This window comes from Canis lupus, chromosome 10, assembly GCF_011100685.1.
Source record: "Canis lupus familiaris isolate Mischka breed German Shepherd chromosome 10, alternate assembly UU_Cfam_GSD_1.0, whole genome shotgun sequence".
In the NCBI taxonomy this organism is placed as follows: domain Eukaryota; kingdom Metazoa; phylum Chordata; class Mammalia; order Carnivora; family Canidae; genus Canis; species Canis lupus.
Window position 1 is genome coordinate 44831904 of NC_049231.1, and position 20572 is coordinate 44852475.

The following is a 20572-nucleotide window of genomic DNA, read 5'->3' on the forward strand; positions in this document are numbered from 1 at the left end:
ATGCCACATGACACAATAAGCCTTGCTTTCCTAAACCCCCTTTGTGACTTTTTCCAACCAAGAATCTTGCTGCCACTACCTGGGTCCACCTAAGTTTGTGTCACTGTTAAGGCCCTTGCCCTTCATCCTTCGCCAGATGGTTTTCCACCAGATGGAAGAGGTGAAGCCATCAGGATGCAATGGGCACATGCAGGGAATGCACAGAGCTTAGAGTTGGCTTATTCTGCCAGCGACTGAGCTGTTCTTTGATGACCCTAACACAGAGGGGTCATGCCTTTGCCCCATGCAGATCTACAAGGAACACGGTCTGCTGATACCTGCTTTATCATTTGTCCCAACCTGTCCTGGTACAGCTGTCTTGAAAGTCTACCAAACCCCCTTGTCCTGCGGATCTAAAAGTGGAGCCAAATGAAGACTGTCTGTGACTTCAGAGGTTCAAATAGTTTGACATCACTTATCCAGCCCCTGTTTGCTCAGAGAATTAGTTGGGACTCTTTCTTTTGTAAATAAGGCTTGCAAAGGCTTGTCTGTCATTTAAAAAGACAGCCGACTTTGTGGCTCATGTAGCTGGGACACCATGGAAATCTGACTTTAGGAACAGCTGGATCCAGAACTCTACACGGAGCACCTGGGTGCATTTGCTTTTCTCTCTTCATGTCTTGGTGCTTCTTTCCTCTCTAGGCTCACATCCTTCCGGTCCCAGCAGACAAATATTTTCAACAGTTCCATAAAAGCTCTGAGTCTCTCTTTGGCCTGAAATAAGTCTCGTGCCTGTCCCTGCAGCAGCCACTCTTGCCAGGGTCTGGAACTACGTTGACCTGGGCCATAGCTGTAGCTCCTGCCTCGGGCCACACCATGTATTAAGAATCAGACTTCGGTAGGTTCTTACTAAGTCCATGAGCGCACACAGTTTGTATCCCTGCTGCACCTCTGTGTTCAGTCATGCCCAGGAGTGGAATTGCTGCCCCTGCCAACCACTTGAAAATAGCATGCGGCCTGAATGGTCTTCACCTTCCCCTGCTGCATGGGTTTCTGTTCCTAAGAGGCCACAGTCCTATTTTCCTTTGTTGGAACTTAAAACCCTTTAGCTAGTGGAGGCTGTGGCCTTGGGTGCAGAGCCATGTGCCCCCCCCCACCCCCAGTTTGTGCTTTAGATGCATTGCCCCAAGTGTTCCCTGGCTATCACCTGGGGGCTGGAAAGCAGGCTGTCCCTTCCTCCAGAAGTCTGGTTTTCCAGCCCTTCTGAGTGCAGCCCAGCCATGAGTGTGTGTGTGGGGGGTGGAGGGGGGGGGAGGTGCAGGGGTCAGTCTTCTGGGCTGCCCTAAGCCTGTATTGTAAGAGGCACCTCAGAAGAGGGCTGGACCAATGTGAAGAGCCCTCTTCCCCCAACTAGTGATGCCGTGTGCCCAACTCCCACCACAAGGCCATGGACCAGGCTACGCTGGAGGCCGTGAACACTTCAATTGCCTGGATGGTGCAAGAACTAGACTTGGAGCAGTTCCTTGTCCTTGTGGGAGAGTACTGTGTCCTTACACAGGGGTTGTGTGTCTCACCTGCAGGCTCACCTAATGACATGAGGGCTGCATTAAGAGGTCTTTTTTTTTTTTTTTTTTTAGATTTTATTTATTTACTCATGAGAAAGAGGCAGAGACATAGGCAGAGGGAGAAGCAGGCTCCCTGCAGGGAGATCGATGCAGGACTTGATCCCAAGACCCTGGGATTACAACCTAAGCTGAAGGCAGATGCTCAAGCACTGAGCCACCCAGGTGTCCCTGCTCTCAGAAGTCTTGATTCACCTCTGGGATAGTGGTTCTCCACCCTGGCTACATTTGAAATCACTAAGAAAATACTGACACCTGGGTCACACTGCCAGAAATGGGCTGGAGCTTTAAAACGTCCCCAAGTGATTGTGATGTGCAACCAGAGTTGGGAATAACCACCCTAATACAGTGATTCTCAAATTTTGACACGCAGAGGAATCACCTGGGGATCTTGTTCCATTGGGGGTTGTGAGTACATAGGTCTGGGTGGAGCCTGAGAGTCTGTCCCACTAACCAGCTCCTAGGTGATGCTGAGGCTGCTGGTCCCCAGAGGCAGTCAGTAGGGACAGGCGGATCTCTCCCTTGCATGGCAGTGGATGTGTCGATTTGGCCAGGCTGTTACCTGATGTAGCTCCCAGAGACAGTTCCGGAGAGGGGGCTCTCCAGAGCCCAGAGTGACTATCAGGCAGTCTGGGTTGCTTCTTGCTGCAATGCCCTTGCCCTTGGAGAGAAACTAGGTGGGGACAGAAGCGAGTCTCCTAGCTGTGCAACCACCTGATCTGCTGCCAGAGACCTGGAAGTCCTGTTACTGCCTTAGGAGCAGGCACCCAGCAAACGTGCTCGGAAACAGCAGTCCCATGGTCTGTGGGCTCACAGATGCAGGGACCTCAGGAGCCCACCTCCACCCCATACTTGTGCTGGCATTTCCTGCTTTTGCCAACTGCCACCTGGTGACGCTTTCTTTGATTAACAACTCAGTTGCCTGGAATGGACAAAACACTCCTAGTACTCAATTCAGCCAACATTTAAAGAGTAAATGTATATGAAATATTTACAGCAATTCTTGGCACATGGTGAGTTGCCATCACCATCAGGTCTTGGCTCACTAGAAGGTGGAATCTGAGAAATCCCCAGTGTTCTCACTTATTCACGAGGTCTTGCCAGATCAACACACCCGCCTTTCTGTGGTCACTTTCCTGTGCATCAGCCAAGTAAAGAATGTATGCAGTTCTACCATAATGACTCTAGAACTGTGCTTGGTGCCATGTCTGCAGAAGACCCTGGCCAAGAGGAGGCTTACATGGTTTATATGTTGCAGTGTGTTCACTATGCATTGACTAAGCACCTGCTGCACACTTGGCACCTTGGGATATACAGAAAGAACCAGATTTATTGGTATTGTCCTCAAAGAATTCATTCTGACTGAGGAAGCTGGCTATGACCCATGAGACTGCAAAAGTCATTAATTGCTAAATGCTGTGAGACCTCTGTGTACTACACCCAACTCCATGGAAATAGTTCAGAAAATGGGGACTTCACTGCTTATTTCAAGGTCTTCAAAAGAGAGAGAAGCTGCAACAATTTGGAATATCAGGTATCTTCACATAGCCAGCCAAATGTACGTTCATATTGCTCCATGTCCTTGCTCTCCGAGCGTGATGTCTCCAGATTACCACATAGGAAGATATTTATGTCACACCCCACCAGCCCCCACATGTGAATCACACAGGAGCACTTTTTCAGAGAACCTTACCAAATGGCTCAAATAAAATCAACTATTTGAGAATATTTTTTTTCTTAGACATTCCAAAGAAAGTTAACAAAGTGAAAGACCTATACGAGTTTATTACCTGATGAATGCTGCCCTTGGACTTTATATGCATCAGTGGGGAGGCCCACTCCTTCAGAACACCTACCTCAGGCCCCTACTATGTGTAGGCCTGAAGGCTATAGAGATGAAAAGAACTCATCTCTGACCTCGAGAAGCACAAGGCCCGGGAGCAGAGCGGTGTAAGAAATGATGTGACCGGCCAGGCGCTCCAAGGAAAGATGCACAGTGCCCAGCAAGCACAAAGATTTCCCAGGGCCCCGGGTGGTGGTAGAAGTTGCTAATGAGTGTGGGAGGTGAAGAGCAGGGGTTCCCTGCAGGTGTGCAGAGTCTCCAGTGTGGCTGCAAGTGAGTTTGTGGGGGAGCAGGCGGGAGGTAAGGTAGATGGGGCCAGACAGGAGAGTGGTATTACCACCATACATCAAGAACTTGATGTTGAAAATATATTTTCAATATACGTTGTCCTCAGCTCAAACATATTTTATGTGTTGGCTGACTGGCACATCTTCACAGAAAAAGAAACTTGTGCCAATTTTACAGACCTTTATTTTTCAAAAGTAATTTAATGGTCTGTTCGATATCCAATATGAGTCCAAACCACTCATATCATAATTGAAACTGAGGCCAAGAGAGGGCAATGATTCATTCCAAGTCATTGAGCTGGTTTAGTAGCTAGTTAGTGGTTGAGCCAAGCTAGAACCATTCTATAGATTGTTGCCACTCCTGCCAACAGTGTAGCTGCCCCCAGGCAGCTGCCGTGACTTCCTGGAGGCCTGTGTGGGGAACAATCTGAGGAAGATGCTGTGGTTGATTATTGATGTCTGTCAAGGGCAAGTGATCGAAGAGTGGCTATGAGTGTACCCAGGGTTGCCACTGCACCTTATCTTCCCTTGTGATGATAAAAATGAAGTCGTACAGAAAGCAGGAACTGTGGTTAGTTGACAACCTTAAAAATTAGACTTCCAATACATTCATGTAAGTCAGTGACTGTTTATTGGGTTCTAACAGAGCCCACGGTGCTGTGAACACAAAGCTGCATCCCGCATAGCCTGGCCCTTACTCTGCTCACCGTCTCAGGGCCAAAGCCGTGCTCAGTAGGGAACATCAGCAGCTTGTAACAGGATGAGAAAACTGTGAAAAGTAATTTAACAGATTTATGTTCTGTGGTGCATTTGTACTGCTTGTCTAAATAAACTGTTTTCTAAGGTAACTTAAAAACGAGCTACTATTTTAATACCTAAACTGGCAAGGCGATTTTAGACCTGTAAAGGCATTAAAATAGTATTACCTATATATTTACATGATTAAAAAACAAAACAAAACAAAAACAAAAAACAACCAAAGGCAAACAAGCCCAGATATAGAATTTGTTTTCCGTAATTTTACAGTTTCCTCAAATCTTCACATCTAACTCCAAACCTGAATGTTCTCCAATTCAAAGAGATCACTGGAGCATTCTGGGCTTTTGCTTTCAAAAACAGGAAGCTAGTTTTTGGGCTTGTGGCGTCCCCCAGGATCAAGCTGGCTGATGGGAAATCTGAGAATCAACCTAGAGGGAAGTGAACAGACCAGCAGGCCACATTGTGTGGTGACAAAAGGTGTCATGCATGCCCAAGAGGACAAATCCTTGGCAGCTGCAGCCACTACGTAATCAGATCTCCAAAGTGCAGGCCATCAGGGACAAATGTGTAATTTCCTTGGCTGCCTGGTTCCTGCTTTTTTCTTTTCTTTCTTTCTTTTTTTTTTTTTTTTTAATACATGCAGATACTTGCATCTCTTTACTTCTGTCAGCACAGCCAAAACCCATTCCGTTAGTCCTTCGCAGTGTGTTATTTCCAGCAATTCTTGATGCCCCACATAGAACCATCTATGTCTGTGTGTCACTTCTCAGGCCACGTGGTCCTGAAGCAAAGTCTGCCCAGTGCCGGCCAGCTGGTCGCATGAATAGGATAATAGTTCACTCTCCTGGGCTTGCTCTCTTCCTTCCTGTGCTGTCCCTGTCGGCTGGGGCCTTGCCCTCTTCCCTCTGTCAGAGATAGCAGGGAGCATCCTCAGCAGAGCAGAGAGACCTTGGCATCCCTGGGAGTTGGGAGGATGGGCCAGGATGTGCTGAGGGTGACCAGCCCCACGTGGCTCAGGGTGGAGGGACTTGTGCCTGGCAGCCTATGCAGAAAGCCTCCTAATTCTCAGCTCGGGTCCTGCCCTCAGGTGTCATTTTGCGGTTTCCACAGAGGTGTGTTCAGCCAGAACCATGAAAAAATTGTCAGCGTGGCAACATGATCTACAGCTACTCTTTCTGGGTAGTTGTTGGGTTTTGGGTTTTGTTTGCTTGTTTGTTTTTGGTTTCAGTTAAAATCGGTGTAACTCATGATGGCCATTGGGTTCTTTATAACGCCACTTTGGGATAGTAAGCAAGTAACAGACCCAAACGTGACACTTCCCTCTTTGTGAAGGTCAACTCTGAACAGCACAAAGCACGGGAAGATTTTGGAGTTGCCTAACTCACTTCTGATGCTTGTAAATAGCTACTCTAAGTCATTTAAACGCTCAATTGAGCTGTGGGGCCATTAATTGTTTGGTTTGACTGCTTTTGTGGCTGAAAAGAATTTATTAATAGTGAACCCATCTTTCCTATTGGTGTTTAAACAGCCTGAATGTTCCAAGTGGTATGTGAGGAAAAGCACGTTGTGATGTTTTTAAAGTCCCAAGAGTGTGTGAGGGCTACTCTAGAGGCACAGAGAGGCTACATGGCATGTCGTGTGGGGTCTTGCCCAGCTGGATTCCTGGGAGGCCCTCAGAGACCTCGGTTCTGCATCCCTGCCCCTGGCCAGTTTGGGGGGGCGGGGAGGTCAGAGCACCGTGTGGTGGTCCCTGTGTGAGGGACCTGCCAGAGGGCGTGAGAGGTAGTGGAACCAGAAGGGAAGCTGTGTCCTGTGACAGAGGCTCGCCGTGGGCCAACCCGCGTGGACGTGCCTTGCAGCCTGGGCCGAGATGCTCGCCTTCATTGCTGTTCGGTGATCTGAGGTTCCACAATGGTAGCTTCTCCTCCAGCTCTGACACAGAAATGAGGTGAGGACATGGTGAGTAAGTGTGAAAGTGCCTTGGGAATGACAGAAATGACCTCTCACAAATAAGCTCTTGGTTCTAAGCAGCTAAGTTCCTGGCGAGTGCCTGGCCTTGGGCAGGAACTTCCACTCCCAGTGGCCCGGCTCCAGCGCCCCCTCCTCAGGCTGCCAAGTCAGGAGACCGAGACTCAGAGTGGGAAGCTCACAACTCCAGATCCCAGGCCCCAAGTCCTGGGCTCCTTACAGCCCCTGCCTTGTCTTCAAAAGCAACTATCGGAACTTCTCCTGATTATGAACCAACATACAGTTTCAATCAGAAAAATTGCAAAAACCTTGAAAAGCGCAAAAGAAAAGCTTTAAATACATATAATTCTGTGGCCCAGACATAACTGCAGGTCACATCTTTTTGTGGTCCTTCCATATTCCTCTTAAGCATCCAGAGACTTTAAACAAATAATGGGTTTTACTGCACACACTTTTATAGCACAGTGTTTGTCAATGGAGGGCCCATGGACAGCATCATTGGCATCACCCGGGGACTTGTTAGAAATACAAGACTCTCAGGCCCTGCCCCAGATTGAAGCAAAATCTGTGGTGGAAGCCTTCGGATGACATGTGGAAGTGCTGCTCTAGGCCACTTCTCCCCAGCACAGTGAACTGTGGACATTCTCCTGTGTCCATCGATATTTTCATGTAACACAATCTTGTTTGTGACTAGCTAGCGTTCCCTCATATAGCAGTGTCGCAGCACTGTAACCAGTTTCCTGCTGACGAGCCTTTGAAACGTTCCCAAGGTGCTGCCATATCATCTCAAGACAAATTTCTTAGAAGTGCTATTACCAGATCAGAAAAGATTTTGAAGGCTATTGATCCATGCTGCCAGAGTGTAAGGCCCAGGAGGATATAGCTTGACCATCACTCCGACTCCTGGCCTGCACTTCTTAGGAGGCAGTTGCTCTCATGGGAGAGAGCTCACACTTGGGTGAGGTACAGACTGATTTGAGTGTCACATTTTCCACTTCCTGGCTCAGTGGTCTTGGACCGGTTGCTTAACTTCTCTGATCCTGTTTTCTCACCTGTAAAAAGGAGATGAGATATCCTGTTTAATTCAGAGAGATTTGTGAGCATTAAATGAGAGTATAAACCATCAGGGACCTGGGACCTGCTTTATTCTCTTCCCTCTGAGTAAAATGAGCCCAGAGGCCTGACGCAAAACCCTTTGATTTCCTTGCATAAAAGATTTTCTGTTGGGGTTTATAGACTCCATTATAATAGGAATGCACCAGGGGTGTTACTGGCCTTGTCGTTTGGGCACTGCAAAGAAGGGCAAAGAAAGAGCCAAAGAAACAAAATTCCTGAACATTTTTCTTGAAATTGAGCAGAGGTTAAAGATGTACAAACAGTGCCATGGAGCACACACTGGAAGGGGGTGCAGAGGTGTGTGTGCCTGTGCAAGCAGGCTGGAGCGCATCTTCCTCTCCTGCTCCTCGGGGTACCTCTTGGTCCCTGAGCCATCCAGCACCGTGACCCCGATTGGGCAGGTTCATGGGCTCAGAGTTCCGTGAGGCTGATGGAGGCTGGCCTCGAGCAGGAGTGGGTTGCTGCTGTGGGTCTGGCTGGGTTTGACCAGCTGGGGCCTCTGGGGGAGTGCTGCTAGCTGGGATCTCCGAGACCCCAGCCCCAACTAACCCTAACCCTGACCCTTCAGTAGTTTAACCTACTGCATGGGCCCCTGAACCACCTACAGGATACAGGCGACCCTGCCAGCCTATTGTCCCTTTTCCAGGAGAAAGCTGAACCCTGAGCAGTGGACTCCTGTTGGCCTCGAGGCAGCAGGCCTTCAGCCTCGAAAGCACACAAAGGCGAGAATGTGTAAAAACCTTCAGAGCTCTTGGTGATCATTTTCCAAGTCACTGCTTTCTTTTGTCACCGTCACATACACGGGTCATGCTTTATTGTTTAAATTGTGAACCATCTGACTAGAATTTTATATAGATGCATTTTGGAAAACAGAAAAGCAAGCTAGGATTTTCTTAGAAACATCTTCAGAAGTCACTGTCTCACCCCTGCCACCGTTGCTGCCCCCTTGCTGCTTGGTTTCAGTGATAATCCAGAATCACACTTTGTTCTCTAGAGCCTTCTGCCAGCCCTCCAGACGTTGCCTGGAAACTGCTGACCATCCTGGTTAGCAGTCTTTAGACATTGGACAAACTCAAGGCAGGCGACGTTGTGAAGCTAGGTTGCCGCCAGTGTCTGTCACTCATAAGTGGCTCAGCTGCAGATGTCAGAGAGGACATCACCTGGGGAGGCCAGCTTTGTGCTGGGGAAAGGCCAGAAAGCCTCCCCAAGCAGGTGATTTCCCCCGTGGTGTGGTCTGTGCACCTGCCAGGTGTGGTCTCGAGCAGGAGCGCTGGGAGTCCTGTCACTGCCACACAGGGAGTGGGGAGTGGGGTGAGCCGGTGCCCGGTAACACAAGCATTTGGAAAACAGTTCACAAAACCTGTTGTGAACCTGGGATAACATGATGGGTTTTTAAGAACAAAGAACAGAGAAACGCAGAGCTAAGGAGCACATGTTGGGTGGCAGAGACGAATATGTCCCCAACGGTGGCCCCTCGCTCTGCAGACACGCTTCAAGGGGGACAGGCCGTGCCGTGTGTTCCTGGTGCTGGAACGAGAGGGAGGCATCGGATTTGGCTGTGTTAGGCTCAGAATCTGCTTGGAATTTTTTCAGTATTGGTTCTCATTTCCTTCCTGGGATCAGCCCCTACCCAGATGGAAAAGGCAACCTTATCCTGTCATTGTCCTTTGCCCGCCTGTGGCGACCCCAGGGAAACAAAGCCCAGGTTTGTTATTTTTCATCCTTAGCAAGCTGGCAGTGACTCCACTTAGAGGGAGGCAGGTGCCAGCTCCAGACCAACTTCCTGTAGTGTCACCCCTGGCCTTCCAGACTCGGAGAGAAAGCAGCAGTGCATGTGTTTCTTTGCTTTTACTGCTGGGTCTTCACACCTGCACTGGGGGCTTGTGAGGGCCTCAGGAGTGGCTGTGGTTGGCAGAGGCCCCACTCCCTGGTGTCCAGGCCCAGTGAGACTGCTTGGGGAGATAGGGAAGAAGGCTCTGGATCAGCACCCAGTGGCATCTCAAGGGCCCTAAGCCACTGCAGGATGTGGGGGATGGACGGGGAAGGCCCTCTCTTCTGCCTGCTGCTGGTCCCCAGCAGGATGGAAGTGTGGGAGGCTTACTCAGCATCCACAGGGTGGCTTCCTTTTAGCAGCGCCTCAGGCCTGAGCCAAGGTGGGCTTCTGAGCACAGAGAGACGCAGGTGTGTGTGTTGTGTGTGTGTGTGTGTGTGTGTGTGCGCGCACGCGCGCGTGCATGTGTGTGCACCACAGCTGCCGTCCCCTGGGGCAAAAGAATAGACCTTCAGCATCTATTGCCAGGTTTTCTAGTATGTTTCTGACCTCCTTCATTACAGACATTAATTTATCTCCTTGGATTGTGTGGATTCTGGGACAAAATAATGAATTTCTTTGTGACACATGCATATATTGCGAGGGGAACAGGGAGCGGAAGTGGGGTTGGGGGAATGAAAGGAAGAGAAAGGCAGAGGGGAAGAGGATTGGCAACACAGAGCATTTTTTTCTTTTTAGAGATTTTATTTATTCATGAGAGACACAGAGAGAGAGGCAGAGACATTGGCAGGGGAGAAGCAGGCTCCCTGTGGGGAGCCCAATTCAGAACTTGATCCCAGGACTCCGGGATCACGCCCTGAGCCAAAGGCAGATGCTCAATCACTGAGCCACCCAGGTGTCCCAATACAGAGCATTTTACTCTTAATGTGCCACGCCTGAAGCTTGGGTCCACATGGCACAGTGTGTACACTTTGGGTGACGGGAAGAAAGCAGAGCTCAGAGTGAAATTAGAATTATTGCTGTGCTCAAAGACCCAGCACCAGGGGCTTACAGACTGAGCTGTGGCAGATGCCCCGCTGCCCCGCTGCCCTCATCCTCTGAAGGTGTGCAGTTCTCAGTGCGTTTGACCTGTCACGGGGGTACACAGGGAAGTAGAGCAGTGGCATGACTTAAATTCATTTGATCAGGATAAAAGAGTCGCATGTCTCATTCACCAGATGGAAAGATTTCCAGTAAGGCAGCCCCTGTCCATCCAGGTGATTGTCACCTCTGCACATCACTTGGGCTGGTTGGACGGTGTTGGCATGTAGATGGTGCCCCTTCAGCTGCACACATCTTGGCAATGTGGGGGATGCTTGGGGGCTTGGGGGCAGATGGTCCACCTGGCTGAGCCTCCCTCTCTGCTTTTGTTACAATGGGACAGTAGCCCAGCATTTTAGGGTTCCTTTGTACTGTGTAAAGCCCTGTCCGTGGAAGTCCTCATCATTGTTCTTATTTCATAAAAATCTTTTTACTGATAATTACTCAACCTCAGTGCCTGAGTCTGCCTATTTTGAGTGGGCCAGAATGAGGGGTGGTGTTATGTCTCCTTATTAATAGCCCTTGGAGCATGACTTCCTACTAAAAGGAAAAAAATCTCAGCTCTGCATCTGCCGTGCTGCAGAAATGCCAATCACATATGTAACATCCTAGATAAATTAAGCTGTGAGAGCTTTCTTCACGTTCTTACTTTTTGATATACATGCATTTGAAAAGGGAGTTTACGGGGCTGCCCAAGTGTCTCAGTCAGTTAACTGGCTGCCTTTGGCTCAGGTCATGATCCCAGGGTCCTGGGGCCAGCCTGTGTTGGGCTCCCTGCTCAGTGAGGAGCCTGCTTCTCCCTCTCCCTCTGCCCCTACCCCTGCTCCTGTGCACTCATGTGCTCTCTCTCTTTCTCTGCCTTTCTCAAATAAATAAAATCTTTTAAAAATGGAGAGTTTATCATCTCAGTAAACTGATGACATTAAATATGGCCCAGCCCTGGTAAAGCTTCTCTGTGCCCTGGGTTCCAGTGGCCCATTTGTCAGGTGTATGTGCAGCAGTCAGCACAGGGCACAGCTCTCTCTCCAAGATGGAAAAGTTTCTAAGTTACATACCCTCTTGGCAAGATATCCCCAGCATTAGAGTGAATTTATATCCTATTTTCCCAAGAATTATGCAAATACAATATCTAAATTAAGGTTGCAAAGTTTGAAGCTCTTATGCCTACCTATTTTTGAAGTAATAGTTTTGTTAAAGTCTCTAATATAATTTTTTTTAGTTGAATAACCTGAGAATGTCTAAACTAATGTTCCTCAAATCTCATATGAAAACCTCCACTTCTGGTTGTGTAAAAACGGGTTCCTCCTGCAGGAGCTGTCGTGCATCACAGTCTGAGACATAAGTTTTATTGAGGAGTATTCATGTAGGCTTAGGCTTCATGTGTGAGCACAGGTTCACATGTGGGTGTCTATGTATATACACTGCGCTGTATGCATTTCCAGCTAAGTAGCAGATCAAGTCACCCATTTACAAGGATTCGGAATACCAAGAAATCAACTGTTACGTAAATTTCAGAAATGGTGTTGGTGATCTTCCATAAGATACTTGTTGACTCGCTTACAAACTGTGCTGTTTATCTCGTGGATGATTGAGTTTGTATGAACGAAACTCATCATATCTTTGCAAAGAAACAGCCCAGTGAATTGTGGCCCACAGCCCCATTCTTTGTGGAATCCCTCACTGTTCTTGAGCAGGCCATAGCCAAAGGGAAGCCTGACGATGGGAGCAAGGCATCTGGAGCAGGAAGGTCCTCTGCACTGGTATTCCTTCACTCCTGAGGGCCATTGAACTTTAGCTCTGCATGGGTGTCCCTAAGTCATGTCTAAAGGAAGATAGTGGGCAAGCAGAACTCAGGCTGAAGAAACGTGACATAGTTTAGCTAAGTGGCCTTGGGAATTGACTGAGTAGTGGATGCTGTTTCATTTTTATCAGGAGGTGATTCTTTTGGCTAGCAAGTGTTATAAGTGCCTTTGGTTCATGCATCCATTCATCCACTCATCAACATTTCTGAGCACCTTGTATGGCAGTACCATGCTGGTGCACATTCTCTATCCTCAAGGAGTTAGTCTTCATGTTTCGATACAGGATGACTTGCTTCTCTAGGCCAAGCTTAATTTTATTTTTTCATAAGATAAACAATTACAGGATACTGGAAGCTTCAAAACTGACCACCCAGTATGTTCCTTCATTCTTCCCTTTTGTTCTAGTCAAAGCACTGTGACTCAGTATCTGAGTTCTCTGGTTTCAGCCCTTTGCTTATAAGGCCTCTTGGCTTTCTTTTCTCCCAAATGTCAAAGTGGATCTCTTTCTCCTCTTTGTCCTTTCTGACAGTTAGACAAAGAAGGTTTTGCACACACACATCTAGGTGTCAGAGAAATGGCTGTGATGATTCCAGCCTTGACACCCCTGTCACTTTGGGGTGGGTACAGTGGTCAAGTCCTCTGCTCTGGAGGATAATAATATCTATCGTGAATCACTAAGTTGCCACAATTTTTGAAGAGAGATTTCTCACAGGAACTTTGCGAGCATTACACATTGCATTTGCCTCAGTAATGTGAAATTTATTTTTCTAAAAAAGGTACAGGCAGATTCTGGTGTGACTCACTAGAGAACAATAGTTAAGTCACAATTTATTTTTGTCTTTTTCCCCACAAAAAGGAAAAATTGATTAAATGTATAGGGATTGTAAGCAGGTTTAAATCTACAAAGCAGAACTGGATCAGAGAATCATGCAAACACAGATATGATTAAAATTGGCAAGTGCCATGAACAGGTATGTTGTGGGAAGTCCTGGGTCATCCTGAAGGGGCATATCAGTCTTCTTGAGGAAGCAGAATTGAGGATAAGTAGGAGTTAATAAGAAAAAGGAGGGCATGAGGGCAGGGAAGAGCATGTTCAAGCAGAGGGAACAGCATCTGCAAAGGCCCCAGGCTGGAAGGAAATGGAACATTGTGGGAAGGGAAAGTAGAGTCAGGGCACACATTTATGCCATTTGTGCACAGGGCCTCTGGCTGAAATCCAGGCCGCCTACCCTTCTTGTCCACGCTTAGATTTACCTACATGTATATTGTTCTCCATTCCTACCCACATCTCCAAAGCTTCCATCTGAGATCATATCCTTCTTCCTTTAATATTTGTTTTAGTTTGGGATTGCTGGAGACAAACATTTCATGTCACCTTTTCTGAAAAGCTCTTTATTTTACCCTTTTTTTTTCTGGTAACACTTTTTTCCCCCAGAAGCTGTACTGACATATAATCCATGTACCATAAACTTCACCTGTTTAAAATGCACTGTCTACAGGTTTTAGGGTATTTATAGAGTTGTGCAACTGTGAGCATAATCTAATTTTAGAACATACTCATCTCACCCAAAAGGAACCTTGTGCCCATTAGCAGTCACTTTCCACTCCACTTCTCTTCCCTCAGCACCCCATTCCCCAGCCCTAGGCAAATGCTAATCTACTTTCCATCTCTAGGGATTTGCCTATTCTGGATATTTCGTAGAGGTTATAGTCTTTTGTGTTGGCTTCTTTCACCTAGCATAGTGTGTTCAAGGTTGATCCATGTTGCAGCATGAATAATACTTCATTCCTTTATATGGCTGAATAATAGTCCATTGTATGTATATACCACATTTTTAAAAAGATGTTTTATGTATTTATTCATGAGAGACACAGAGAGAGAGGCAGAGATGTAGGCAGTGGAACTCCATCCCAAGACCCTGGGATCATGCCCTGAGCCCAAGGCAGATGCTCAACCACTGAGCCACCCAGGTGCCCCTATACCACATTTTTAATTTGGTCATCAATTCATGAACATATAGGTTATTTCTACTTTTTTTATTATAAGTAATGCTGCTATGAACATTGGTGTGCAAGTTTTTGTGTGCACTTTTTTCATTTTTTCTTGTTATAAAATACACACCACAGAAAATCATCGTAACCATTTTTAAGGGTACAGTTCAGTGGGATTAAGTACATTTTTATTGTCATGCAACCATCCCCACTTTCCATCTCCAGAATGCTTTTCATCTTGCAAAACAGAAAGTCTATTCCCATTAAGCAGTCACTCCCTATTATGGCTTCCCCTAGCCCCTGCAAACCACCATTCTACTTTATGTCTCTATGATTTTGATTCTTCTAAGTAGTAGAATCATACAGCATTTGTCTTTTCATGATTGGTTTATTTCACTTAGCATAATGTCCTCAAGGTTCATCATGTTGTAGCTTATTTCAGAATTGGCTTCCTTTTAAGACTGATAAGGAAAAACTTTCTTCTGTCATTTTGCTATTTTTTCTAAACCTTATAGATTTATTTTATCTCTAATTTCATGCATTTCTTTTGTGTTTAGTTGATTTTTTGGTAGTGAAATGTTTCAGTTCCTTTCTCCTTTCCTTTTGTACTTACTCCATAGCTATATTCCTTGTGGTTCCCATGGGAATAACACTTAACATCCTAACACTTTAATTTGAATTTATACCATCTTAACTTCAGTAACACCCCAGTCCTCTTACATGTCTGTCTCCATTCATTTCAGTTGTTGATGTCACAGAATAACATCTTTATACATTGTGTGTCCAAAAAATAAACTAATAATCTTTAAAAATACATCAGTCTCTTATATAGTGTAGAAAACAAAATGCAGAGTTACAAACCAAAGCTACAACACTGCTGGCTCTTAGACTACTCATTGCTTTTTTATTATTTTTTTTCACTTTTTAAAAAGAGTTTATTTATTTATTCATAAGAGACACAGAGAGAGACTGAGAGAGAGATGGAGACACAGGCAGAGGGAGAAGCAGGCTCCATGCAGGGAGCGTGATGCGGGACTCAATCCCGGGACTCCAAGGTCACTCCCTGGGCCAAAGGCAGGTGCCAAACCACTGAGCCACCCAGGGATCCCCCTCATTGCTTTTTTAAAAAGCAGGGGTACCTGGCTGACTCAGTCAGTAGAGCATGGGACTCTTGATTTCAAGGTCACAAGCTTGACCCCCAGGTTGAGTGTGGAAGTCTGCTTAAAATAAAAAGGATTTAAAGAATAAAGAAGTAGGTTATTTCTCTTAGAAAAATGAAAATAAAAATAAATTAGTAATGTGTTAGCCTCGAGTTCTTTTTCACCACTGTGGCCACTGCTATAAGTACGTTCAGGCTTTAGAAGAGGCTTGCCTCTGGTGTCCTCCATTATGGCAAAAAGAAGGTCTGGTTAGATCTCCATGAGACCAATGTAATTGCCAATGCCAACTCCCACCAGCAATTCTGGAAGCTGATTAAAGATGGGCTGATCATCTGGGAGCGTGTGACTATCCATTCCTGGGCTGAATGGCAGAGAAACATTTTGGCCCCATAGGAAAGGCAGGCATATGGGCATAGAGAAGTGAAAGAGTACTGACAGCACTCAGATGACCAAGAAGGTAACCTGGATGAGGAGGATGAGAATTCTGTGCTGGCTGCTCAGAGGATACTGTGAATCTAGGAAGATTGACCACCACATGTATCACAACCTATACCTGAAAGTAAAGGTAGCATGTTGAAAAATAAACAGATTCTCATGGAACACATCCGTAAGCTGAAGTCAGATAAGGCTCACAAGAACCTTCTGGCTGACCAGGCCGACGCCTGCAGGTCTAAGTCCAAGAAAGCATGTAAGTAAGTGCCTAGAGTGGCTCCAGACCAGGAAGGAGGAAATTGTGACTCTGTCCAAGGAGAAGGAGGCCAAGAGTTAAAGCTCCGCCTCTTCTGTCTCTACATAGTGGCCTTGGCAGTTACATAGATCGATCATTCAATGAAACAAATTTTATCTGCCAAGAAAAGATATTAGTCTCTTAAATCATCTAGAAAACAAAAAATAGAATTACAAACCCATGCACCCATGTGTGTACATTTACTAAGGTGTTTCTTCATATGGCTTCAGATTACTGTCTAGTGCCCTTTCATTCAACCTGCAGGACACCCTTGAACAAGTATTTCTTGCAGGGCAGGTCTGGTGGCAATAAACTCAGATTTTGTTTATCTGGAGATAGCTTATCCTTCCCTTTTGAAGGACAGTTTTGCCACATACAAGGTTCTTGGTTGACATTTTTTCCTTTTAGCGCTCTGACTTTATCAGCCCACTGCCTTCTGCCCTCTAGAGTTTCTGAGAGAAATCTGCTTTGTGGAGAATCTCTAGCATGTGATGACTTACTTCTCTCTTCCTGCTTTCATGATTCTTTTTGTCTTCGGCCTTCAACAGTTTAATTATAATGTATGTGAATGTGGGTATTTTTGAGTTCATCCTACTTGGAGTTCATTACCTCCTTGGATGTTTATATATTCATGTCTTTCATGAAATTTGGGGACTTTGGAGTCTCTATCTTTAGATAATCTCTCTGCTTCTTTTTCCCTCTCCTTTTTCTGGGACTCGCACAATGCATATATTTGTCTATTTGGTGGTACTCTTATGCTCTGTTCACTTTACTTCAATCTTTTCTTTTTTTGTTCCTCAGACTCAGTTATTTCTGTTGACTTATCTTCAAAGTTTCTAATTCTTTCTTCTGCCTGCTGAAATCTGCCTTTGAATCCCTCTAGTGACTCTTTCAGTCACTATACTTCTCAGCTCCAGAATTTATCTTTCTTTTTATGTTTTCTCCTTTATTGATATGTCCATTTTGTTCATACATTGTTTAATTGACTTTCTCCACATCTTTCTCTTTTTTTTTAAAGGCTTTTTATTTATTCATTCATGAGAAACAGGAGAGAGAGAGACAGAGACACAGGCAGAGGGAGAAGCAGGCTCCACGCAGGGAGCCTGATGTGGGACTCGATCCCAGGTCTCCAGGATCAGGCCCTGGGCTGAAGGCGGCGCTAAACTGCTGAGCCACCCACCCAGACTGCCCTCTCCACATCTTTCTTTAGTTGAGTATCTTTAAGTCACTTGTTTTAAAGTCTTTGTCTGGTACCTATGCTTTATGTCTTTTTTAAGGGATAGATTAAAAAACTGGATATGTGAATCTAATAATATGGTAACTCTGGAAATCAGATTCTCTCTCTTCTTCAGGATTTGCTGGGATTTGTTTTTGTTTTTATTTTTTCAATTACTGTAGGCTCTCTCTATGCCAAGGATCACCCATTAAGTAAATTGATTTTCAAATATTAAACCAACCCACATTCCTAGAATAAATCTCACTTTTATACTTGCTGGATTTGACTAGTATTGTCTCAGGAATTTTTATGTTTATATTCATAGGTGATATCAGTCTGTAGTTTTCTTCTATTGTGATGTCTTTGTCTGGTTTGCCTTTCAGGATAATAGTGGCCTCATAGAATGAATTGGGAGTTGTTACCCTTTTTTTTTTTTTTAATTTTATTTATTTATGATAGTCACAGAGAGAGAGAGAGGGAGGCAGAGACATAGGCAGAGGGAGAAGCAGGCTCCATGCACCGGGAGCCCGACGTGGGATTCGATCTCGGGTCTCCAGGATCGCGCCCTGGGCCAAAGGCAGGCGCCAAACCGCTGCGCCACCCAGGGATCCCAGTTGTTACCCTTTTTTATATTTTTGGAGAACAGTTTGCAAAAGGAAAGTTGCTTTTAATTCTTCTTTAAGTGTTTTATAGAATGTAAGAATGAAGATATCTAGGCCTGGGCTTTTCTTTATGGGAAATTTTAAGTGACTAATTCAATCCCTTTTCTTATTTTAAGTGTAGTCAGATTTTCCATTTCTTACTGTTTCAAGTTCAGTGGTTTTGGTCTTTCTAAGGATTTGTCCATTTCATCTAAGTTACCTATTTTCGGGGAATATAATCATTTTATAATATTCCTTTATCCTTTTTATTTCTATAATATCTGTAGTGATGCTCTTTCATTTTTGGTTTAATAATTTTAGTCTTTTCCCCTTTTATTAAGTTTAGCTGAAGGTCTATCAAATTCATTGATCTCTAAAGAACCAGCTTTTGTTTCATTGATTTTCAAAATGTTTTCCTATTCTATATTTCATTAATTTTTGCTCTAATATTTATTATGTTCTTTCCTCTGTTTGCTTTCTGTTTAGTTTGCTCTTTTTTTCTAGTTTCATGTGGAGGAAAGTTATGATACTGGTTTAAAATCTTTCTTACATAGATGTTTATAGCTATAAATTCCTTTAGGCAGTGTTTTAATTGTATCTCACAGGTCTTGGTATGTTCTGTTTTTGTTTTTATGCGTCTCAAAATATGTTATAGTTTCTCTTTGACGTGATTGGTTATATAGTAGTGCAATGTATAATTTCTGCATATTTGTAAATTTTCCCAAATTACTTGCGCTGTTGATTTCTAATTTACTTCCATTGTGGTTGAGGAATATGCTTTATTTGAATTAATTCATTTTAAATTTGTTGAGTCTTGTTTTATGACCTACCATATAGTTTCAGGGGTAATGTTCTATATGCAGATAAGGCAGCTTTGTATTTTGTTATTGAATAGGGTACATATATTATATATATAATATATATATATTCTAATTGATCTATATAGTGTTCAAGTCTTTTACATAATTGTTGAATTTCTATTTGTTCTGTCCATTTTTGAAAGTGAAGTTCCCCAATTATTGAAGTTGCCAGTAGTATCTTTGAATTGTCTCTCTTATCAATTTTTGCTTCATGTATATTGAGGCCCTGGTTTTAGGTGCATACCTATTTATAACTATTCTATCTTCCTGATGGATTTACCAATTTATCATTACAGAATGACTCTACTTATATCTGGTAACAGTTTTCTCTTAAAATCCTTTTTTCCTCTGACATTAAGATAGCCAGTTCATTGATTATTTATTATCATATTATTTACTTTCCACATATTTGTGACTTTTTCAAATCTTCTCATTCTGATTTCACTCCATGGTTGTCAGAAAACATACTTTCTGTAATTTCAAGTCTTTTAAATCAATTTGGGCTTTTATGGCCTAGTTGTCTATCCTGTAGAATCTCCCATGTGCACTTGAGAAGGCTGTTTATTCTGTTGTTGAGTTGGGAGGTTCTATAGATTTCTATTAGATCTAGTTGGTTAATGTTCTTCAAATCTTTTATATCCTTTTTGATATTCTGCTTAGTTGTTCTGTCAATCATTGGAAGCAGGGTATTGAAATCTTCAACTGTTGTTGAATTTTATATTTGTTTTTGCATCATCTAGGAAGAAAAACGACCTCTAAGACTCTGAAGTCTTTCTCAGTGTTTTCTAATTTTCAGGACACTGAAAAGTAAAAAAAAACTCCAGTGATTAGATGATATATTTAAGGCAGATATTTGGGAATGGCTCTAGGATTTTCAGATGATCTGGCACATTGGTATTCGGATTCATTTTTATTTGCTTTTAACAGCATAAACTGCATATATAGATCTGTGATCATTGGCTTTTAATTTTCTTAAAAGTTACTTAATCATAATTGTCACCACTCACCCTGAGAATCTCAGGTGTAACCACACAGGCAAAGGTAGAGTCAGCTTTCTCCAAGACTGATGACTCTGTACCAAGTAGTCACAGGCACTGGAAAAAGCAGAAGAGAAACATACATAGATTTGGCCTCACTGAAGTACCATCACTTGAACCAAATTTACCTCTGTTTTTAATCTTTTCAAAGTCGTGTTGCTCTGTAAAAAAACAACAACAACAAACAAACAATTTCCTTCAGTTCTCCCTCAACCAAGAGGGGTCATGATAAAGATTATTTATTTTTTACAAAGTCAGGTGTCAGTAATTCCATGGAGGATTTCCTCAGTCTTAAATTGGATTGTAAAAGTAGATCCATTTGTGGAACTGGATGACTTACTGCTTTTCATTCTCTTGGAACCTGTCTGTCATCTGCAGAGCCTCTCTCCTTTGCTCAGCTATCTTGTTCCTGTGTTATGTTCAGTTCCTTGCTCCAGGCACTGTCCTGGGTGCTGGTAGGAGAGCAACAGACATAACAGGCACAGCCTGCCGTCTTGGAAGAGAAGGAAATGCTAAGCAGGCATCTTATAAACAATTCTTGTTGACAGCATTGGTGGACATTGTGCAAAAAAAGGTACAAGGGCTGAGAAAGAATACCGCAGGGATCTGAACATGGCCTGGAGGGTGTTGTGGATTTGGCAGGTCTGTAGGGATGAACACTAAGACTTTCCTACATAATTATGTGCTCAGGTTATGCAATCAAGTTACAGAT

At 44.4% G+C, this 20572-nt stretch overlaps 1 protein-coding gene and 1 pseudogene across 1 annotated transcript in view; both read left to right on the forward strand.

Annotated features, from left to right (window-relative positions):
* CRACDL (CRACD like) overlaps positions 1–20572 on the forward strand; it is a 176100-nt gene that overhangs the window by 90497 nt on the left and 65031 nt on the right. The window lies entirely within an intron of this gene.
* Positions 1427–17014, forward strand: LOC100685430 (annotated as a pseudogene).